At 40.6% G+C, this 24299-nt stretch overlaps 1 long non-coding RNA gene across 2 annotated transcripts in view; it reads left to right on the top strand.

Annotated features, from left to right (window-relative positions):
• The window catches only part of LOC115587266 (uncharacterized), a 30855-nt gene that overhangs the window by 2308 nt on the left and 4248 nt on the right, over positions 1-24299 (top strand). The window lies entirely within an intron of this gene.

A 24299-nucleotide genomic window follows, 5' to 3' on the forward strand; every position in this document is an offset into this window, starting at 1 on the left:
ATATGACAGGCTCATGGTTGCTTAAAAGGCTGCAGACTGTCAGACAGTCTGGTTTATGCGTAAACCTGTAGAAATTAGTTTTCATGGCCAATTGCAGGCAGTGGAAAACAAACTGTGAACTCAAAAATTGACAGTTGCTTATTGTTAACACATCAGACAGTTCCTGTACGGAGAAATGAATGTTTTTATTAATTAGAAGTTGTGATTCTGAACACATGGTCCTATATACAACTCACCCTGTATGGATGTGATATGCTCTCATTGTTGTCTGGCCTGGCTCAGGTTAAACCTTTTGTAAAACATCAGCAAAAACATGCAGAGAATGAATGGCATAGAACATTATTTTATTAGTTTAAGTCTGTCAAATCTCAAAAAGAAAACAAATATAAATGTGAATTTGCTGACATGTGCGTGAAGTTACATAAGTCGCTTGCCGTTTATGGGTGTTGGCTACATGTGCAGTAAAAAAATCTGTTAATCGCATACAGGTGTTTGGAATGCTGCTAGGAAACGGTAGGGTCCTGTGTCGGGGCTAATCAATTACATGGAGACTCCATACTCGCCGATACCTGATCCAGCATTATAGGCTGTATCAGGGGGATTTCCAATGCTGGTATCAGTATTAAACTTCTCTAAATGTAAGCCCAATATCATTCTCTTCTAGCTCTGTTTTTTTGTCTCCCTTGAGGGAAATATCTGGCTCTTCAGCTTCTTAATGCTTCACTACCTGGTCTGTTATTTGGTACTGAGCAGGAATAACCGTAAAACCAAACAATGAAATCGATAATCTATAAAGCTCTGTAAAGCAAAGGGGAGCTACAGATTCGATTGATAAATCTCTTCAGCGTTATTACTACAAAGTCCCCTTTTGCATTGCTGTCCATTGTTGTTTTGGGCTATTTTGGATAAAAAACAATTTGATTTGACTTTAGTCCTATTTCCATCAATAGCTCATAAAGTTGACTAATTTATTTTTCAGTTCAAATGGTCAGAAGGAAAAGCCATATGGGGATGATCTGAGGCAGGAAGATTTATACAAGGCCTCATAAGGACACTCGGTAAGGAGTAAATCTCATAATTTCCGAATAAAAACACCAAAGGGATCAGTAAATCCCCGACTGTCAGGGTGAAATAAATATCAGGCGTTATCTGATATAAGTCATCCTAGTAAGGCCCAGTAGGGCAAAACCTCCTGCAGCTGGCCTTTTGTGAGGAGGATATCATTTTCATTTCACCACATTTTTGTCCTGTGCTTCAGGTGAATATGCTCCTTAAGTGAGGGTAACATTAACAGCATTATGAATGTGTACTCATTTCCGTATAGAATCAAAAGCGTTCAGTATAATTAAATATATCTGGTCCTTCTCAGGTCTGATTGGTCCTTATCTGCTATATATACACATCCACACAGCTGCCTCGTTATTCTCCCAGGCACAGAGACACAATGTCACAGTTTCCATGTCCGGTTTTAGTGAAGTCAGAGTATATCCTCAGGCAACACGTACTTTTTATTTTTTTTCCTCAAAGAGGAAATGACCTGCATCTTTGCCACATTAGTACAGGCCTGCATACACTTGTAACACACTTCCTTTTGGTCCAAAGAAAATCTGTATGTAAAGTATTTGGATCAGAATAGCAAACTACCCCCAGAGTGGCTCTGAATGTTCCATTACACATTGCAACCGGTAATTACCTGTGTGGTTAGTTACGTTTGAGTACGTTTGGCTGATCAAGAGCAGAGCTAAAAGTAGAATATGATGCTTACTGGTGGGAAACATTATTGATCCACCTACTGCTGTGATTTAGATTCACTTGAAATGTATTGGTTTACTTTTATTTGGCATTTAATGTTAAGACTGTAAATTACCCAGACTGTATGATCAGATAATTATTTCAATAATGGTGATTTGTAACTAATGGCAATAGTTGAGCTGACAGTATAGTCACTTTGTGGCAGAACCTACTGTGTAAACCAGTAAAATGTTGTAAGCAGGGAGTTTGTACTTCAACAGCGGCCTGATGTGTGCTGCCATCTGCTGGTGATTTGACTTCAACTCAGTCTGAGCCAGAACCAATTTGTCTTTGTGGAAGACCAGTGCACAAGACAGATGTGATGAGATTTAAATGTACATGCATTCGCCCACTAAACATATTTTAAAAGGCTTGAATGCGATCAGCCTTTCTCAGCTTAACTTGCTAATTTCCCCTCTACACAAAACTAACCCTATGTGCAGGCACATCTGCGCTTGGGCTCAAACATACACCACATAGAAAAGCAAAAACACATACTCACACACACACAGGCAGGAATGGACATGTACCAGCTTTCCCCTTGAACACAAATGCACCGACTAAGCAGAGATCTCTCCATCCACGTGCGCAAACAAATGAAAAAAAATTGAGGACTGCCAGGCAATGACTCTGTTGATTTACACCATGCACCTCTAAAATCTCTTCATTCTGGCCCACAGCAATTATTAACAAGTGTTTACTCAACAACATGAAGTATGGTCTCAGCAAAGAGACACGTGTTTACAACCAATCACAGTAACCAGGCTCATGAATGTTAGGATACACAGTGCGAGAGACCCTTTCTCTCACCATGCTATTTTTAGTAGACACCAATGCCTTCCGGCAAAAATCACATGAATATGGATAGTGTGCTCGGCTGTACAGAGTGGTTTGCTGCAAGAGAGCAATGATTCAGACAGACAGCCTGCACGTACTCTGTGTGTGTTCAATAAATACTGGACCAGGGCTGTAGTAGTATCAGAAGGCTTTCAAGGAATAAAGAATGGAAGGATTACTGGACTCTCATCATGTTTTTTCTGAGAGGAGACACAGTTTAACATGTACAGCAGTGTATAAGCCAGGATTTATTTCATATTTTTAAAGCATTTTATTACAATTGCGATATCTCTTTATTTATTTTATTACTGATTTATTATTACATTAGTCTTACCGGTTACATTACCAGATTTCCTGCATCAGCACCCATATTGCAGGCAAAGACAATTAACTCACTTAATTCTTAATTAATGAAAAAAGTGTCAAATATAAAAATCTCATTTAGTGTCACAAAAGACATCCACTGCCACATAAAACAGCAGATTCCTCAGTCGTTGCCGTATTAAGGTTTTGCGGCTTGCTGCAATATTTTTATCCTCTTCTAAAGCACATAATTCTTGTGATCATTAAAGCTTGCAAAAATAGCACCAGCACACAATGAAAAACTGTACTGTTAAGAAAGAAAGTTGGAACACTAATTTGCTTTGAATTTAATACATTTTCAAACATGGGAAGTAAGCATTAGAGTGTTGATTCCTACAGAATACTACTACGTTTTCATAAATAAGGGTTTTTTTTTGTATTCTCCTCTCAGCAGATACAAATCCAATCCAGTCATTCATTATTTGTAAAAATAGCAGACTACTTGACTTTTTATTTTGCGCCGGTCCTAAATGTATCTGGTTTACTTTCCATCACTCTTGTGCCAACTAACATGGTCTAGCTTCCCGTCCTTGACCTGAGTGCAGTTTGCAAGTCAATATTATTCAAAGGCTGTCTATGGTTATGCCTTTAAATAGGCCAATTTAGGCTTGGAGCACATGCATCTTGGAAGACAGGTTTATTTTGGTGTAACTCAATTTTTCTCAAGTCTCCTTGGACGTCGGAATATATCCTTGAGAAAGAGGCCACCGGCATCTGTACTTTTCTAAACATCTAAAACCGAGTTGTACTAAGCAAGGCAAAAAAATACCCCACAGTGTCTACCTTTATTAGATTACTGGTCTTGCAAGTTCAGCAATGTCCAGCAGAGAGTGCCCTGACTCTGTTTAACACTGGATTGCTTAGCACCAACCACTGGCTGAAACTGGCAAGGCACATCCTACAATGCACAAGCCAGTGGAGATCTGTAGTGAGACCCTTGGTGTTACTTGTATTATGAGCATGTAAGGAATAGAAATGAAATACGAGGAGCAGTTTGCATATTGATGCACTGCAAGTACTTGTTGTGTGTCTAATTATTTTCTTTCACACTTAGACTACATGTTGTGTACTCTGGGGATTACATATTCACTAAGCAAATCTAAATGATTCATTTGTCATGCAGTTTAAAGCCCAAGGCAATGACAAATCATTTGGCTAAAACATTTTACAGAAACCGGTATCATGGCTCTGCTAGTTAATAATGTTTCAATTCCACTGATCAGCATTGACTTCACCTAGGGAACACCAAAGTGTCATAAAGCCTCAATACTCTTCTCTTCTCTTCTCTTCTCTTCTCTTCTCTTCTCTTCTCTTCTCTTCTCACCCTCCTCCTCCCCACGCCTCTCCAGCATTCTTATCTCCTTTATTCTTATCTGCCTCGTTCTCTTCAACTGTCCTTTCCCAACGGAGCGGTCTTGTTCTCCTCACTTGCAGATGATGTGGTTTGGAGGGCTGGAGCTGATGCAAAGTGACGTGTCTCCCCATCACAGGAGTGGAGCTGAGGCTGGGCCTCACTTCCCCCGCACTGGGCTGTTTTTGTTCGCCGCAGCTCATGCGGATAATTTGCCGGGATGCAGTGGAGGGCTGTCACAAGGACTTGGCTCAAGGGGTGTGGGAAAATAGCAGAAGCGTCTTCTATGCTCAAACCCTGCCTTAATGATGGGCATTAAATATGAACATCTTCTTTGTGTAAGCGATGCATTAGGCGCCCTACATGTCCCTCTCCTTGCTTTTGCTTTTTCTCTCTTTTGGCCCCCTTCTTTCCCTCCCTGATTCTTTGCAGCCTTGTCGAGAGTCTTGTTTGAGAATCAGTTGAATAATCCGACTGACAAGCAGCCTTTAGGTCATGGCATCTCTGTTCAGAAAAAATTCTCAATTCTTTGTGAAAGCACAGCACAAACACGGCTCTGTGCGACTGAGCTAATGCTCCTCTACGAATGCGACTGAGATGACTCGGGAAACAACAGTGGCTTTGTCTTGGCATCCTTTACCATTCTCTTTACAGTATCTTTTTGAAGGCTTTTAATGTTATTGCCTGATGTATTGTACTGTTAACTGCTGTGGTGTTTCGCGACTACATAGTACAACGTCATCGCACTGCCACCATATAGTGGTACCAGACCAAATGATAAATTAACAGGGAGAAAGCTCCTTCATACCTTAGTGATCAGAGACAGCAGTCCCAGTTCAGTTGAACAAGTCTACCTAGAATTCTTTACAATGACAGTTACAGATAAAGTGATCTCAGGGAACTAAGGAAGAAAACACACCACCCTCCCTTAAAATAGACCTCCCTGGGTACTGAAGAAAAGGACAGAGTGACATTGTGAATGCTAACATCTGTGCAGAACCTTGCAGTACCAAATGCCCCAACCCCAAGTTTGAGCAGACTCTACCGTCATCCTCTAAGGAGCAGCCATTTTGGAAGGCTCTCCCGGCACAGATGTTGCATATTAAAATGTAGGGCTGTTTTAGCAGAGGAAACGCTGTGGAGAGAGGGGGCTGCTCCTCTGTGGGCCTCACCTGTGCCTTCATCCGAGAAGCCAATCCAAGAGAGGGTACTGTCTAACCAACCAAAAACAAAGTGACATTCAAGATAAAGTCACCCTGCCGCCTCTTTGACCCTGGGAGGCTGTGGACAAATGATTTCACACATGAACATACCTTGTTTACAACAGAGATTGGCTCACATGATAAATTCAAGAAAATAACTGCTGTTACCGTGTACATGCACTGATATTACTCGTTTTTATGTGTTGCAGCGGCCTATTTGAAGAGCAGAACTGTAGTAAAGTAAATTAGTGCTCTGACCTTCCCTGACCAGACAATAAAACATTTGCCCCTCAACATGTCTCATATTAAACAAACATTGTCCACAAGATGGAGATATTCACCAGTTTAACGCTGAGCTCCCATCTGGCTCCACATGAAACAGACAGACAGAGGGGAGAGACAGAGCCTGAGTGAGTGAGCGAGAGAGACACAGAGGGAGAGATGCGCTACATGGCTGTGTGTGACAGATTGTGTTTGCATGAGGCAGTATGTGATGCCTGTATAATGTTTGAGTGTGACTCTTTGTTTATGTGTACAGTGTACGCGCCTGAGTGGGTGTGTGTTTTTTGAATAGTGCAGCACTGTCTGGCTGAGGTGCTGAGGGGGCAGAGTGTGCTAACAGAGAGGTTGCGAGTGGTCCCTGAGCTTATTGTCGGGGGTCCCAGGGGGCCACAGAGCAGAGGAGAGGTCAAAGCAGGTCGGCTGTCCTGTGTGTTGCCGGGCCCCGCGGCCCACTCTGTGTTGGGGAAGGGTTCAGGTGTGTGTCGACCTCTTGCTCCAGCGGGCTGTAAGTAAAGAGACCAGGGTCTGCTGCTCTTATCCAGGAGGCAAGCTGCTGCTGCAGGAGGCCAGACCCAGACCTGGAGAGGCCTTTATCCTTTTCATCACACCTTTACGTCCACCTTTGGAGCCTGTGGAGGGTTTAGCAAACACACAGTTGGTTTCCAAGTTCAGCGTCCAAAAAAACAAACCAATAATTGAATGGCCTTGTGTCTAAAAATCCTCCAACACTTGTACTAAAGATCACTAGCTATGGGTGATATAAGATAAAATATTGATATATTGATAGTGGCTGTAATATGTACCCATTTTGAAATTCTGAAAGTTAGTTAATTGTGTAGATTCTTTTCACCATCAATTGATTAATTGTTTTTTCTATTAAATGTAAAAAGAGAAAGAAAATGTTCGACGATTTTGCATGAAAAATTAAAGAAATTAATCGCATATCAGAATATTGCATTTTCTTTCAATCGATGACTAATTCATTGACAAACTGTTGTAACTCTATTCATCATGAAAAAATGCAAAAACATTATCCAGTTTCAACTTGTAAAATGTGAGTTTTTCTTTGATATATCAGATAAATCATTGCATTTGCAGCCGTCATACATGCAGTGTGATTATTCACTTGTTTCAAAGAAACCAATAAACTTGCTTTATTAGTGTGCACTATCACTGGACTGGCATCACTGAATTCTCGTTTAAATTGGACACAAACAGGGGACACAATTGTTCTGTTATGACATAAAGTGCAGAACATTTTGATGCTTTATGTCATACTTTGTTGAAAATAAAAGACCCATTTAAACAATGAAAGAAAGACTGAATGTCAAAAATACCAATCAAATTCATTCTTGTCAGTGAACACTAAGCTCCAAAACATCATTAAGGAGACTGGCTTGATCGCCAAGAATATCTCTGCAAAAAACGGCCATTTCTTTCATGCAGCATAATGACGAAAAGCCATCGTAATGATGCTACAACGATGCTACTCGTATTCTTTTATGTGGGATGCACTCCTCCTCTCCTCTCTGTCATTGTGTCTTTATATGAGTCATTCCAGGATGCCAACTAGCTAATCCAGAGAACAGTCATAATAGCTTCTGTGGACAGTTGAGTGCACACACCTTGTCCATGGGTGCATTAATTAAGATGGTTGCTTGAAACCACTAGCAATTAATGTACTGTATCAACAGGCACAGTGCACCACAATAGTGAATGCTAGCCAAATGGTATTACTGCAATGGCACCTGGTCCTCAATAGGCATTGTTTGGCTACCTTTTGTGCCCATGTAGTGTGACATATTGCCCTCAAGCATTGACCATCTGACCAGGGAGAGGGCTTAAACGCTAGGCTAATAATAGGAGAACATAGCCAGGCAAAGGATTCTAGTAATTATGCCCCACTGTGGGACATGATGGGTGAAAAGAGAAGAGGATAGGGCTAAGAGAGAGAAGACAATAGAGGAAAAAATAACAGCACAAGTGAGAGCATCAGTTGAGTTGGTATTACACACTCCCAACTCAAGAAACTACCACTTTTTCTGATGCAAGAGGATGACAGTCAGAACAATTAGTGGTGGTTGAGACTTAGAGGTTAAGATGGCAAGGACAGTCCAAGTACCTGAACTGGATCTGCACACCTAGGTCTGATGTGGGAGAGCAGGGGCTCCTGGTCAGTGCGGCGTATGCGTTCAAATCAGGCATGAAACACGCTGCTAGGCCATTTCCAGGATCCAAAGCCAAGGTCTTGGCAAGAGTCTGTCTCTCTGGGTTACAGAGACCTGCCCTTGAACTCAGTTCCCAGGGAATAGACTCATTCTCTCTTGAAAAGTGGAGAAAGGAAGCTATTATCTGACACAGCCTGTGGAGGAGACGCTGGGCGATGATAGAGAACTCAGCCAGGAAAATGAGGCCGAAGCAGACCACCAGACCAAAGTTTGTTTGCACAGTGACTTTCATATTGTTTGTGTTTGTGTGTGTATGTGTGTGTGTCCGCGTGTGCTCCGCTGTGCATGTGAACGTGTGCGCGTTCTTAATTTGCAGTATCACAGTGTATGTGAGCCCCACACTGAGAGCAAAGGAAGGATGCAATTTACATTTTTGTGCACATGTACAGGAGCAGCAACAAATAAAAACCCGTGCCTAAAAATAAAATGACTTGAGAATTAATTAAAGTCAGAGAGTGTGCAGCAACAAACAGATGTGTCCTATTTAGGGCTAATATCAACTTTAGCTAACTAGTGTAGGGAACTTGTGATTGATGGCGTCTGTCACTGTTACGGCTCCAACATGCCTTAATCCTATCCAGCGGTTGCACAGAACCCAGATACACAATGCCTGATCTTTTATTCCTTTATTCAAATCCCATCGATTGAATAGAGTGATCAGAGGCGTTGCCCTCTCTGGAAGAGCTTAATCTCTCCCTGACACATGGAAGACTTGCTGGACTTTGATGATGCAGCCGCATATCCTTTTGGGCTTTCAAACAACTCTGCGTGCGCCGCTACCTCCGTCAGCTGTCTGGAGAACAATCATTCAGTACAAAGCACTGTCAAGGCTTCAGCAAGCAGAAGCTTCACCCCACCAGCCTCTAATTCACCCCCCTGCTCCTCGCCCGGCTGCAATGCACTGTGGGATTGGATAACCAAATCCCAGATGCAATTAGTGGTGCTTTCAGAGGCCATGGTTTAAGCAATATGCTGGAATACTCCATTGTGCCCCCGTGCACTGGTTACTGGCAAATTGGAGTTTCATCAGATCTACTGTGCTAAAGACGTTTACAAAAAGCCGAAATCATGGTGGACAATTCACTTTGTTACACTCATGGCGTTAAACAAGAGCAGTCCTGAGGATTTTTAATTGATGGGTCTATTGTTTCTTTGTACTCACTAAGGATAACATAATTACCCTGTTCATTATCCCTCTGCGGTTATGCTAAAGAGTTTATCTGAGCCTGTGCAAATGGTTCTACAGCTCGCCTCTCCTTGTTAACTTGATGTTTTTATGCTATGGGGCCTATTGCATCTCTCTATGTTATATCTTCAGGCATTCGTCTTGAAAGAGTTAGTCAGGGGCACAATGACACTCGGTCGATACCGAACGAACAGACGATGATATATTTATCCCTCAAATAATCCTCAGGTCTGACTACTTCTCCATTAAAATGATAGATTTGACTTGAATAACACCCACACAGCAACGGATGTCAGAGCAGAAAAATGAGCCCGTGTTGTCACAGCAGGGAAAGAATGTCATCTGTGTATCAAATGTGATCATCTTCATGGGCTTGCGGTGTGTGTGTGTGGAGCTGTATGTGCCGTCTGGTAATGTCTAGTGACAGCCACACAGAGCCCATCCCTCACGGTGTGCCCAGATCTACCTGGGAAATGACCATCCCCATCAGACCGGGCCTGTCATCTACTACATGTCAATGTAAGGCAGCCTCATATGGTCAGATAGGCTGTGTGTGTAAACAAAGACACAAACATTCCCAGACTTGCATGCCTATACACAAAAAAGCAGGCACTTGTAAACACGTGGGCAAGCAAGTAAACAGGCACGCTTATACAAACAGAGAAGCATATAGAAAAGTCAGAACAATCCTAACAAAGAGTTTTGTATGGATATGACATCATAGACGTAAACATAAATATGCTCTGTACTAAATGTAGAAATGCTATCATGTGAACTGAAGCTGTACAACATCCCTGTACAACCTAGGAAATCCCCGTTCTCCCAGCGTTTACTGGTAGCTTTAAATAAATAGACTTTAATAAATAATAAGACGAATGCCTCATGAAATCAAAATGTCACTGTTAACTACTGTTTCTTAGCGACTTAACTGATTTGTTCATGAATTTTGAAAAGCCCCATGCAGTTGGCATTAACAGTGGTTCATTTTCACATAATTTAATACGATCATTAATAAATACAATTTACAGTGACAGTGTTCATTTGCATTTGTACAAGCAAAGTTTTCAAATTGCTGAATTCTCATCACTTCATTGGTACTTCTTTCATCATGTCTTTGCACAGCTGAATGTTAATAGTATGACAGTGGCATGCTGGTAGTGACATACTGATATAATTCCATTCCATTCCAGTCCATTACAGCCGCAGCCAAAAAGTATGATCGTTAGTGATTAATCTGCCAATCGTTTTTCAGAATTACTTGATTGAATTGTTTAGTCAATAAAATGTAACAAAAAATGTGAAAACATTTTCACAGAGCCTGAAGTGACATCTTCAGGTTGTTATTTTTTTGACCAACCGACAGTCACAACCCAAAGACTTCTCATTAATGACAAAGAAAAGCAGAAAATCCGTACATTTAAGAAGATAGAACCAAATATATTACATTTTTGCTTTAAAACAATGACTGAAATGATGAATTGGTCATCATAGATGTTAATAAATTATTTTCTCTTGATTAATTAATTGATTGATTGCTGCAGCTCTACTGTCTATTAAGTATTTATTAATCAGAATCTCAATTCTAAGAAAAAACAAACATTCAGAAAAAGGTGAAGTCGGTAATGACTTTTATGTAATTAAAGTTTAAAACCTAAATATAGGAACAGTTTATAATATCTGATTACCCTCTGACATCTGTGGAATGTTTGATCTGTGGAGTCAAAAGTATGTGAATCACTCTCTCAGATGGTGAATGTTATAATAATCTACAACTTAGAACTAGAAATCCTATTTCCTGTAATGGACAAGAAAGCTTGGAGTCACAATTGTAGGTTCTTTGTCCAGTGTTTGTCGATTTTTCTCGGGCATGGTTTATTTTCTGATAACACATCTTTGAAAATTCTTTATTTCTTTCACAACAAAAGAATGTTTTTCAGCTCGTAAAGGAGCAAAAAAGGCCACCTTGCTATTCCCTGCCAGACAAATGACATAGAATTGCAAGTGCAAATATTTTCATATTTATCTTGCTGTTTGCATTTTGCAATGCTGATCATATTTAAAGAGGGCTACGAACAATCTGCACTTTTATTCTGTCAAATAACTTTCGAGCATTGTGTTGGATCATGCGAAACTAAAACCCCGTCCTGATTGTGTGCTGTCTACTTGGGTTGAGGGGGCTTTACAAAATAAACTAGCTCCTTTTGGCTGCATTAGGGAGACAGAAACCTTGCTGACTTGCACACTTTTGAAGAGAATTCTACATTTGTATGGCTGAATCGATACAATTAAAATTGCCTTTTGCGTTAAGCAGTTCGCCTTCCAGCTCAAAGTGGGGACCTCAGCAAAGTTGTTGTTTTCTCAGTCTACACCATTTACCTCAATTCTATCATCACTGACAACCTGCTTGCAAACTTCAAGGCCAAGTGTGCATAAAACAAATCATTTCTGGGTGTCAGCAGATAATGTGGGGTAGTGATGCAAATCTGTTTACCACTTTTCTTCCGATGCATTAAAGGTGCTTTTGTGTTGCACGATTTGACGGCATGTCATAGAGCAAAGAATATGTGTGTGTGATGATGCGTGCGTGTTTGTGTGAGAGACAGAAAAGGCTGAGAGGGTTGATTAAGTGGGAGCTTGTTTAAGCGTGAGCAGGTGGATTTTGAGGAAGCATCTGCTTCCTTTAAGTGTTTTTGAAGTTTAACTGCATCACATTTCAGACTGTGAAGTGAATATGGGGACTAATTATGATTAATTTTAATATTGTGTGTATATACAAGTCTTTACCCATTACAAAAGCTGTATAAACTGAGGGTTTGTCACTGTTGCCACCTTAACTTGCTCTCTACTTGAGAGCAGTTTTTTCAGATATACCATGCTGGGTGATTGTAGCCTGGATCCTTTTAATTTTGTCTCTGATGTAAGTTCAGACAACAACACAGCAAAGTTGTAACAAAGCTTTGCCTTGTGGTGCAGCCTTCTCTTGCTGACACTGTTTATCTTTCAGAGCCTTAGTTCACCCTCACGTTCAGCAGCCCCGCTCTTTAATTATGATTAGGCTGTTCACACTTCTCACCCTCCTCATCGCTCAATTACAGCACAATATTGATTTGTTCCTGGAGAAACCATCAAGGATGCACAGCCAGGAAATCACTGATATGCTCTCTAATATGATAAATGTGTTTTAATCCGACGTTACATTAAAATGCCATCTTACACCGCTATTAGTCACTAAATTAATGATCAGAATTAAGTAGTTTGGCAGTTGGAACGAGACTGGCCCCTGATCCCCCTGTTGTTGGTCATTTTGCACCAAAACTTTTGTCCTCGTATCTAATGAACTAATTTCTTTAAATGGAACTTATGGTAAAACAACAATTTATCATTACTCTTAGCGGGGGTTTGTTTGGGATCTTTTGTTCCTTTAAGTTTAAACATCCTCCCTGAGGTACACATACAGTATAAATAGTATCCTACAGTGCACTACATTTAATAACAGTCAGTCGGTTATAGATAGTATCTGCAGTGGCACCTTAACTTGAGTCTATCATATAGACAGAGTACACAGGCTTGCAGGCTCTCCCGGCCACAGAAAGAGAGCATGTGGCAGTGTCAGCAGCCTAGTGCGGCATGGCCAGGTTTCCTGGGGCGAGGGCTGTGCTGCGCTCCATACGGAGGGCCTGTGCTGGGAGCCCGGGGGCCATGCAGTCCCAGGTCAGCAGATGGGCCTGTGATTATTATTTCCAGGCCTGTCTTACCTGACCACTTCCTCACTCCGTGAACAGCTGTTTCACTCGCTTCACTGAGACGCCACTTGAACAGCCATTTTTCTTCTGTTCTTTACTTTGTACATAATATAAATCTTTACTGTGACCCTGCTCTGGGCTCCATCCACCTGTGTCTTACCTCGGGCAAAAGCTCCCCTGGAGGATTGTTTCCCTTTTTTTCTTAGTCTTTACAAACCCAGGAAAAAGAGACTATTAGGATTGTTTTCCAGACAATGGAACATGAGAGTAAACTTGTCTTAATTTTAGCACCAAAGCCCCCTTTCTGTTTGTGGCTTTGGCACAATGTCGCTAAAAGAAACAAGAAGCATTTCAGTGACATCCCATCCATAACTGTTATTTATGGATGGTGGTACTATTTTCTGATGATTCTGAACACTTAGTGTGACAATCATGAGGGTTGCTGATATTTTATAGAAAATATGATTTATTTGTTCATGACATTGTGAAATAGATGTGTCATTATAATCTTTCAGAATACAGTAGATGTATCACAGGTTGTAAGAACATGCCATTTTTCTTCGACTTTGTCAGGTTTAGCAATCACATATTGCAGACTATGGTGCTTTTGGATGAATACCCTCTTTAGTCAACCAATTCATCACACTGCAGGGAATATTGTTCTACAGCACCTGGTGTTCAGACTATTTCTGTGTTCTAAACACTGTTGGTACAAACCATTTGTTCTCCATCCAACAATGCTTGCAAAGCCTCATTACTGCTCTATTATGGGTAGAGGATTTTGGACTAATCTTAATAAATATTGTTATAGAACAAATTATTACTTTTTTGTATGCATTCTGTTTGGAGGTCTAAAAAGAATAATTCTCTTTCAGCATTATTTAACATTATTTTTGTCTGGATTCTGGATGAAAAATAATAATCCATGAACAAAGAGTTAGGGACCGCTACAGTTCTGAAGGATCATAAACTTGAAATGGCCTTTTATGAAATATTTTTTCTGAACTTTTTGAGCAGAGTGTAATATTGGACATCTCAGGCTTTGGTTCAATATACCAGCAGACACAAACAGCCTTTGGTCTGAGAGAACAACATCAAAAGTAATATCTTCATTGCTCTGCCATCCAAGAGAGAAGGATTTTTTTCCCGAGAACAAATGGTTTTAGTAAGTAGTTTAACAGCAACAAAAACAAACTGGAGGGAAACATTTAACCAGGAACACAAAGAGAACTGCTGAAGCAGTTTTAAGCCCCTCAAATCATTCAACATAGATTCAAGCGCTGAATGAAAGAGCAGAATCTGGCTTATTTATTGATGAAAATGAAATGGCTGAGAAAGGGGATTTCTTTGAAATGCACAACATAAAATAATAGATTTTCTCAACTGTGTAAACTCTAAATCCAAAGAGATTGGGGGAGGAGGCAAAGCACATTTTGACTATAGAAACCCTGCCTGCACTCTGGCGGAAAAAAAGAAAACGCTGCTTGTTAGAAAGATAGGGAATACACCTGTAAGGTCAGGTGGCTGGCTTTCACCATAAGGCCCCAGCCACTGAGCTGTTGATCAGACACCTCTTTTCACACAGCTGGTACATTTAGATTCCCAGCCCCTCCCTCAAATCCCACAGTGTGCTCTCAAGGAAATGTGTGGAAATGAATTATGGAAATTTCTGATGGGAAACTTGGTGCATTAGTGTTTCATTTAGCTTGCTCGTATCCTGAAGCGCTGCTCCAACCTACAAGGGACAGAGCTGGAAATATAACTCTCAGCGGCAGGGAAGCCCACAGGGGTGCGTCTCCCAGTCAGGGCACGGGCCAGTCGATTTATCTGCCAGTGGCCTGGGCCTGTCTGATACAAGCTCTCTCACAGGTGGATTTATCACCGTTGCCTGGAGCTGCAGGCCTACAAACTCAATACAGGCCTCCATTTTTTATACTGGCTAAGCACAGCAACCTCTGCTAACTCTCCTCAACCTCTGAAACTCAGGGTGCACTCCTCTAGACATGTTTTATTTGTGTCAGTGTTCCATTTCGAAGGTAGTCCAGAAACTTAAAAGGGAAGAAATATGTATCAGGCTTACGTATCTTTCAATTTATTCTTGTGCACATGGTTAAAGTGTTGAAAATGGTAGCTTTTTTTATTAAATATACGATTGTGATCAGTCATTGTCATCATCTGGTGATGCTGCATAATGGAGATTCCTCTTTTATCATACAAACATAAAGCCATCTTTATACTGTGCAAAGGATGCATTGCAAATGTTCTTTCTTTGAACATTTTCTGGGCTTTTAATTCATACGCTGCAAGCCTTTACCAACGTGCTGAGTCAATAAAAAAACCCAATATGGTTAACCAACTTCTGCGTTGAACTGATGCAAGTTTGCTAATGGTGGCTGACTTATTGATTTTATTTTCCAGCGTAATTTTTACTGGCAAACAGTGGGTAGTGATTTTAGACCCTGCTTACAGTCGAGACATGACAGGAAATTAGGGGAAAATGTGATGTGGAGTGACATGCAACAAAGGCCTCCAGAGACATTGCAGTTAATCGCCGGCCCCTTAATCCCTTAGGCTACCTGGGTGCCCTTCTTTGTGCTATTTTTATCCTTTTTCATTTTTAAATTTGTCTTTTTGTGAAGAACTTCATCAGTTAGTTTAAAGTTTATTGCTGCTGGTCAAATGAGAAAGGAGTGTCAACACATACAAGCAGCTGAATAACCTGGGCATGCACGGTGACATGTTTCCAAAATGGTCTGTCTGTCAATAGATGACTATTTATTTCAAAATAAACTACACTAGCCTATATACCAGGAGCATGGTTAGTTTACCAACCCTTGTGTATTGCCTATCACAAGAGTTGCACAGATGAGAAATAAATGAGGACAATTGAATTGTTATTTATATAATTCAGTATTAAAAAAATGTAAGAACAAAATAATGCTACAAATGCTGGTTTTACCAAAACTGCACTGTGTCCTCAGGCTGTTATGAGTAAAGTATCAAATCTACTGGCTTCCATAAAGGAATTGCAGAATAGCAGCACCAACGCCAACAAATCTCTAATGGGTGACCATTTACATGTTTAATAGACTCGATGTCCTCCATGAATTTATGAGTAAGCACCGGAAATCCTGCCTTATGTGGTGACTTGGCACAATAGCAACACTGTGGACTGCAATCAGAATTCATGACTGTTGCACTTGTCATGCCATTACACAGACTGCTTGCAGATTTGGGTAGAACAAGAAAGTCAAGCACAGTGAGAGTAACAGATGTTTTATGGGTCTGTTCATAAATGTCTCACTTCTTGTGCAGCACAGCAATTTTGTGCTTCTGTCATCTAGTACACCATTTTAATCTGATTAAATATTTATATGAACATATTGTTTAATTGAGCTTGACGCATATTGTGCACCAGCTTTAGCTTTGGTATTTTAAAGCCCATACAAACTGATACTTCAATAAAAACCATACTTTGGACCACAAAATATTATGAATGAATCTGAATTTCACTTATGTAAGAAAACTATACATAAATACATTAGTGGCTCAGAAAAATAAGAATTTACAGTTGGGACACAGTTCTTAGTTACCGAGGAAAGCCTGCAAGTTTGAAGTGAAGATGGCTTGCTGCTTTTTCAACAAACATTACCATATACCACTGAGGGCTCTGTTGTGCCCCTTATGTAAGTGTAATGTGAGGAGAGCAGAGAATGAATTTGCTACAGGTGTGAGTTTTCCCCGAGAGGTTTAGAAATTTAAGGCTACATAGATGGTGTGTGTGTGTGAGGGTGTGAGCAAGAAAGGCCAGTGCACACAGACCTCTTTGCGGCATCACTACTGCAGGTTTTGTATAACAAGAGTTACACAAGACAAGAAGAAATTGACAGAAAGGCCGTTTTTGTTTGAAATGGGGTTTGTCGTTGTAGTATTATTATTATTATTATTATTATTATTATTATCATTATTATTATTATTTGTGGCTTAACAAGTAAGTTAGTCTTAAAATTAAAATTCATATTGTTGGATATTATTGTAGTTTCTAAGACGTTTATGGCTAGTGTATAGACAATAGCTCGAATGGTCATGGCATCATTCAATCTGGATGCAATACACAACAGCATTATGCTGTTTACAATTACAATACCACTACCAATTCCAGTACCCTTAAAGTGATAATGATACCACCAGAGTGCTTTATTTGATACCCTTTTAAAACATATTTTCTACCTAATAAAAGGCTACAACACTAGGGTTGCTGAAAGTAAGCGGGTAATCATAGCAGATTGTGAAACCTAGGACACATGTGTAGCCTCTTACAGAGAGCGATTTTCATTTCAATATAATCTTATTTATTTAAACGCACAAAAGATGATTAATTTAGCCAAGGTACTATTGATCGTACTTGAAGTAATTGGCAGTTGCAGCGTGTCGTCATGAAGAGAAGACGCTGGCGTCGAGGAAGCCGTTGGCCGCTCTGAAATTTTCTCTATGCTTGATGAGGTGCTTTATCAAGTTACTCTAATTCACAGTTTTTACTGAAATAATTTGTGCACACATTTGCCTCAGTATAGCCATAACAGCCAACTGTATGGGCTGCTACTTCGAACTGGTTTATTTCAGTCGTTACCTTAAGGGTATCTAGTGTGGGTACTGGGTTTTTGATTTTATTTAATTATTTAGACTAAATTAATTTGCTGATCAGCTGGCTAGCTAAATCAGCAGAATCTGCAAATTACTCCAAACTGAAAGTTTGTAAAAAAGGCTGCTAAAATAAAGCAATTAACATTTTTAAAAAGATTTTACTGTAGTAAATGGGTATCCTCACTCCGTATTCTGTGGTGTGCTCTGTAGGATTTTTAATCACACTGGAGATTCACCCCTTGTAAGCATTTAAATTCTTTCCTGCAGCACTGTGCATTACAATTATTTTATGGACTGCTCATTGTTATATTATTACCTTGAGAGGGCAGGACCTCTCTGTCTGCAGTAAAACTTCAAAAGGTCAAAATCGATTGCTTTAGTGTAAAATAGACTGTATAACTAGGATAAAAGCTTTATGGCCATGCCAGTTACTCATTTTATCATATCAAGGGCCGTCTATAAAAAGGGACTCATGACCTTGACCTTACTCCTACTAATGCTGCATAGATGAAAAATGCATACATTATGTTTTTAGGAGTTTGAGTTTCCTGAAACTTTAGAATTCAGGTTCACTGCAGCCTTTGCTGCAACTCTATATTCTCACCTGTTCATATAAATGCACCGTCAGCCTGATTCTGATAACAAATATCTGTTTTCAGAAACACATTGTAACAGCCAACTGGTCCCCATGTAGGAGGCAAACCCTTCGGCCAGCGGCAAGCTGGTCTCAGCCTGCTGGCAGCAGCAACAGCGTGCCCACTTCATGCTTCAGCCACACCTCCACTCACAGTCCGTCACGCCAGCCTGCAGTGCATACCTGGCAAACGCCGCAGCGGCTTGCCAAGGAAGATTTATACCTGGTGTTTGACCTACTTGAGTTTGCATCTATATTAGTGAAGGAAAGGGCTTGGTTGTGGGGGAGAGAAAGGTCACAGAGATCCCAGGTCTTCCTCTGATGCATCAGGATGATGGAACTGGCTAATTTAATGAGCAACAGTTGTCCCCTTGGCCGCTACAGATGGTGCACTGCAGCTCAGCTCAAAGCCGTCTGGAAACATAGCCTTCACAGCACACATATCATCCCCATACATAGGCAGGAGCTAATGCTGCACAGCTGCAAAGTGAATTTACTCTAAATTGGTCTCAAACTGAAACTTTATTTTACCATCACATTTAAAAATCATTATTTATACAATTCTTTCTTTTTGTTCTGAGCAACAACAACAACCAGCCTTGCCTAACATCTGTCTCTGATTTAATTGCTGATGTTATCAATACTTTCCTCAACTTCCCCTGAAACCCCGGAGTCCCTCAAGCCGTATAAGCAGCTTTAAAGAAAGAAAAGTAGTATATTCTTTCTCTATGTGTGTTCAGACACTTGAATGCTGCTATAACAAGTTAACCCTATGATGCTTATAAAGAAAAAACCCTTATGACCTGCGTTTGATTTAACATGCCATGGGGAGACTGTTGATCTTGACTTGACTTGAGATTTCAAAAAATTACATTCTTTGGATTTCAAACTGACTTGTCCACGTATCTGCTTATAGTTTGAGTTTAGAATGCATCTCATCAAAAGAAGAATAATAAGAAGAGGAAATTCCATCCACTGATAAAGTTTTTTTAATTCAGCAGCTGCAGCATTTTGTGGTCCCAAGTCCCAAACATAGTCCCAAACATTCTGCCGTTGCCTTTAGTGGCAGTCTTCCTCATTGCAAGTACACCTTAGAAATGTACTGAACCTAATTATTTGAAAAATAATTACTACCCCGTATGCTCCACTTGGATGTATGTGTGTTTGCATACAGAAATAGATGATCACATGGGATGCACACTAGATGCACACAGGACATAGTTTATAACATCTCAGATAAAAACTGCACACCGTGCAGACGCTGAGCACTGGCACTTTCCTTTTTGTAGCAATTCAAGCACTGGTTAAATGCTTTAAAATGAAATTGTATAACCTTCATATTCAGGTTTTTGAACTCTGTCAAGGTCCAATACAGAAAACTCTATCAGTATACATAAAGGCTTTACTACAAGGGCATGACAGCCATGCTTTAAAAGTAGATTGTTACTACAGTCTCTTGTTGTTACAGATGTTTCTTTAACATTGCAAGGGTGTTTTTTGATGTTTTTTTGCCAGTTTCCAATGGAATAGACATGGACATTGATAGAAATTATCAGTCATATGTACAAAAGGGGACTGTTGGGCCAAGGTGAAGCATTTTGAAACTTTCATACATTTATACATACATTATCAAGATTTTTACGAGATGAGTTCAGATCTTTTTGTGGTCTCTTAAGAGGTGCACCGATCCACTTTTTTATGTTCCGATCCGATTCTGATACTTGAATTTGTATACCTGCCAATGCAGATAGAAGTCGCTGCCTTGCTTTTCTGTCTTTGGAGACTAAATAATCTGCAAAATAAGGAGATGTTGATCAAGCCATGTACTGCCAACTCACTCATTATGGCAGGTTCATGGTCCAGTGCAGGCTCAGCTCTGACTGATTTTTGTGAGACAAAAAACACATTAGTTATTTATGTAGAGCAATTTAATTACTGATTTATGTATTTGTGCCACTACATTTTGGCTATTATCTTAAAATTTCATTATTACATATTAATAATTCATAAAAACATTGGACTATGGATTCAGGATTGATAAGTGGATTGATGATGTTACTCTGATATCCAGTGAGTGAATTACATCAGTAATGGTGATATGGATATTGGATCAGATTGGTTTGGCAGGTGTTACAATATCTGTTGAGGAACCCAGCTCAGCTTTGAATAAAATTCCAAATTAGGAGAATGAGATTGGAATTACATTCTCTCCGTCAAAAGCCTTTGTTTTAGTGTTTTAGATTATCACCAAACCAAACAAGCTTTCGGAGAGAAATAATAATGAATATTACAATAAGAAGTTATTTCTGTGTATTTAAATTGAAATAGTAAAAAGATCATTATTATGTCAACATTTGTCTAGTCAAAAGTTGAAACGTTAAAAGAAATGACATTAGTTGAATTTATTTTTAACTGCACCTGGGACGTTGTATCACCTTAGCATCTGTGTTTTTCTTCATTTTAAAGTATTTATTTTCTCCCCTGTATATTACATTAATCCTCACTGAAAAGTTCATGGCACAGAATGTTTTTCAAATAGTTTCAGCTGCCACAACAACAGCAGTATTTTTTCTCTCAATGGCAACATTAAAAACACTACAGGTAAGTCACCTGGCACTAAACCTAAAATAATTTGATGTCTGTGGAATGAGACGCAAGAGAAATGTGTTGGTGTGCTGGGTAATTTGCATGATAGAATAACCTTCCCTGTGTTTGGTAGGGAAAAAAGAGCTAATGTATTCAGTGTATTTGTGGTCATGCTCTTCAGTTTTTTATCACCTAGAGACTAGCATTAAATCACCTCACTGGGGGAATGAGTCGCAGGAAAGGAGGAAAAAAAATGAAGCAGCTTCTGGATCTAATGAATTCCTGGGAGAATAAACACGCCTTTGAATAAAGCCCTAATCACGAATTAAGTGGTTGTTGCCATCGTACCTTTGTAGAACATACCCACAGACACGGACCTGTGAATGTGTGTGTTCAAATTATTTCCTCAGCTCTGGCAACAATGAAGAAAAGATAAGAGGTAAGCTACCCAGTCCTCAACCAGTCCGTGTTTAAAGATAGGGCAGGGCTCATTTCCAAACTAATCCCTTGTTTCAATCCCTGCTTCATTTGCACGGTGCAGACCGCAGCTTCAAGGGTCAAACTGAAATAACAGGGAGGCTGTCCACGCTGTACGAAGGTCACCTCTGGCTTTCTCTCTTTGCAGTTTAGATCCTCCAAATAAACTCTGCGATGTAGCATTATGATAAATTACCCGATATACAATATGAAAATATACCAGTCACAAAGGGCCTCTTCGTAACCAAGTTTTTTCCGTACCAATATTGGCCCAGAGACTTGCCTCATTGAACAAGGTAGAGCAACCAGTAGAACAAAGACTGGGGTAAGTTTTTCTCAGTGAATAATCCCACTGAGCCTTCTTTGAAGGAGTTCTTACACCAGGAAGGTGGATAGGGCAGATTTTAATCAATACAGGAAAACAAGGAGCTCAGGGGACGTGAGGAGCCTACCAGTCAGGATGAAGATTAAACACCTCTGTCTAAAACACACTCAGCTCATGTCAGAAAGCCCGGGTAACTTCAAATCCATCTATCAAAGTGGTATCAAACTGTGTTTTTCTAACAAAGCAATGTTATATGACATGTATTCTCCCCTACAGCTGTAGGTGAGCAAGTGGATCATAAATCATTGCAGACAAAGCTCAGCTTGACCTCTAAACGGTTGTATATCAGGCTATTCTGATTCAGTGTGGATGTCTTTTGGCCTCAATAGGTACACTTACTTTATGTGAGCTTTGAACAATGCAGACTTAATCCCAGAGGGCTGATTCTGCATAGCAAACAATCTCTGGTTCTGTCCGACGGCTCTTGCTGTACTTTTTGCGACGGACCTGAAAAGTGAGGGTGTGCTGCACAATTTCTCAAGTCCTACAGTGAACATAATAATAGGTCCCCCTTTTTTATATTTTTTTATTTAAATGAGCTCATGACTGATTTTATAACAAACCAAGCCTTCACTGCAATGTATGTTGTCCGCATAGAGAGCTTTGAGTTATGCTCAACATGCTAAAATAGCCACAGTGGAAACATTCATCAGACTGTGAAAAACAGCGTTCTCAGGGAATGTAAGGCTATCTTAGATGCAGTGATGGAGGATGCTGTTTTGAGGGACTTTGCCCAAGCAGAGTGTTTTTCTTTTGTGTTAATTAGACACTCCCAGTCATGTTGGCTGCGAGGCTGGTTTTTCTGTGAAATAATGTCTTTGATTAAAAGACCCAGCACTCATGAGAAGGCCTGTGTGATAAAGCCACGCTCAGTCGGGGGACCCCCCAGCTCTCTAAAAGCAACACCCCCTCTCCCCTCCTCCTCCTTTTTCACCTCTTTCCCCAGACTAGAGAAGAACAAGAAAAGAACAGAGTTGCCTGAAGTGGCCATGCTGCTCATTTCATAAGCAGCCTCGCCACTTTGACTCATTTAAGAAGATGAAAGACAGTTACTGTAATATTTGAAACACAGGCCACCGCAGCTGAACAACATAAGAGCGGTTCAGAGAGAAGTTGAGAGTGTGTTTCATGAGATACACTGTGTAAGAGTACGCTGGCTGCAGCACAAAGTGCAGCACAATAAGGGGAGCTAACGCTGTCACAGACCCATCTTAGGCTAAGAAGACTCGGGCCCTCTTCTCAGAACTGAGGGTCACAGTCAGAGGGCCCGGCTGAATAATTGATCAATGAATGTGCAGTGAAAACAGAAACACAGCTTAGCACTATATTTCCCCTCTCCCCCTGTAATGTGCATTGAATCCCACAGATCCATCAGCTACATGCAAAGCTCCGCTGAGCTGAAAGGCCTCCAAGTTCACTTCAATTATTCAGCATCCCTCCAAGATTATGAATTATTGAGCTAAAAGTATGTTCCATATACGGCTATGCACTGGTAGCTTGCTGTAGACAGCGCCCACTCTGTGGATGTGTGGGAGATCTGTGTTTGTGTGAAACAACGGACAGACAGGAACTATTAAAGCCTTGGACAGTCACAACCGGAGATGATAGCTGTGATGCCATATTTCACTGGCTGGATTAAGGAATGATGAAATCAAGATGACTGTTTGCAGTGTCAGCCATTACAGTTTAATGGGGAGGGAGCAGGCATGAGGAAGCACCCTTCCTTCCAGTTTATTTAATTAGGTAAGCAGTATCTAGAGTGGTAGATTCACAAGTAGACTATTAATTGTTTCCTCCACACCTTGGCAAAGTTCTGGGCTCATGAGTCTCTGTTCTCTTCGGGGCCTGAGAGGGAAGTTGTGTAGTTTTAGCCGCCATCTGCTGACAGCTTGCACAGCCAGCTTCGGTCCAATCACCCTCTCTGATGGTATGAATTGTGCCCAGGCCTCTGATGAAGAGTTGGGGTTCGCTTTTTCTTGGCTTGAGTGGAGGAGGAAACAGATGATACAATTAATTATCAATAGGTCCCTCAGTAAATCAAAGCCATTTTGGCAGCCCATGACAAAAAACCCACTGAACTGCCTGCGAGTCTTCGCCATCTCTTCATTGCCCATTCTCAACAACTGCTCTCTGGCCGCCTGCCTCCAGTACAATCCACAAGGTGTTTGAATAGATTGTTCAAATATTTTTACTGTTGATTCTTTCTCTCTGTATCGTTTTGGATATGAAGGCAGTTTTGTCTGTTGAAGAGTGGAGAACCACTTGACTGAGTGCATTCAACTCTCCTGCCCATCACCCAGGCTCTAATGAGCATTGGCTGTGGCCGAGGCAGGGAGGCTGATAGGAGCTCATTATCTCCCTACCCATGCTGGCCCCTGTATTCTTGTTTGTGGTGAGCCTCTTCTATTCACATTGTAGGGTAAACATTTACCCAGCGGAGATGGGCCTTGACCATTAGGCGCTGGGGAGCTGTGGTAATGGAAATAGGGCCCGCTGGAGTTCTGCCCACCACCCTCCTTAACAGAATAACTCACTCATGCTCACTTTGGCATGAACCTTTTATTGGAATTTACAACTGTCTGGGGAGTAT

Source organism: Sparus aurata, chromosome 8 (genome assembly GCF_900880675.1).
Source record: "Sparus aurata chromosome 8, fSpaAur1.1, whole genome shotgun sequence".
Lineage (NCBI taxonomy): Eukaryota > Metazoa > Chordata > Actinopteri > Spariformes > Sparidae > Sparus > Sparus aurata.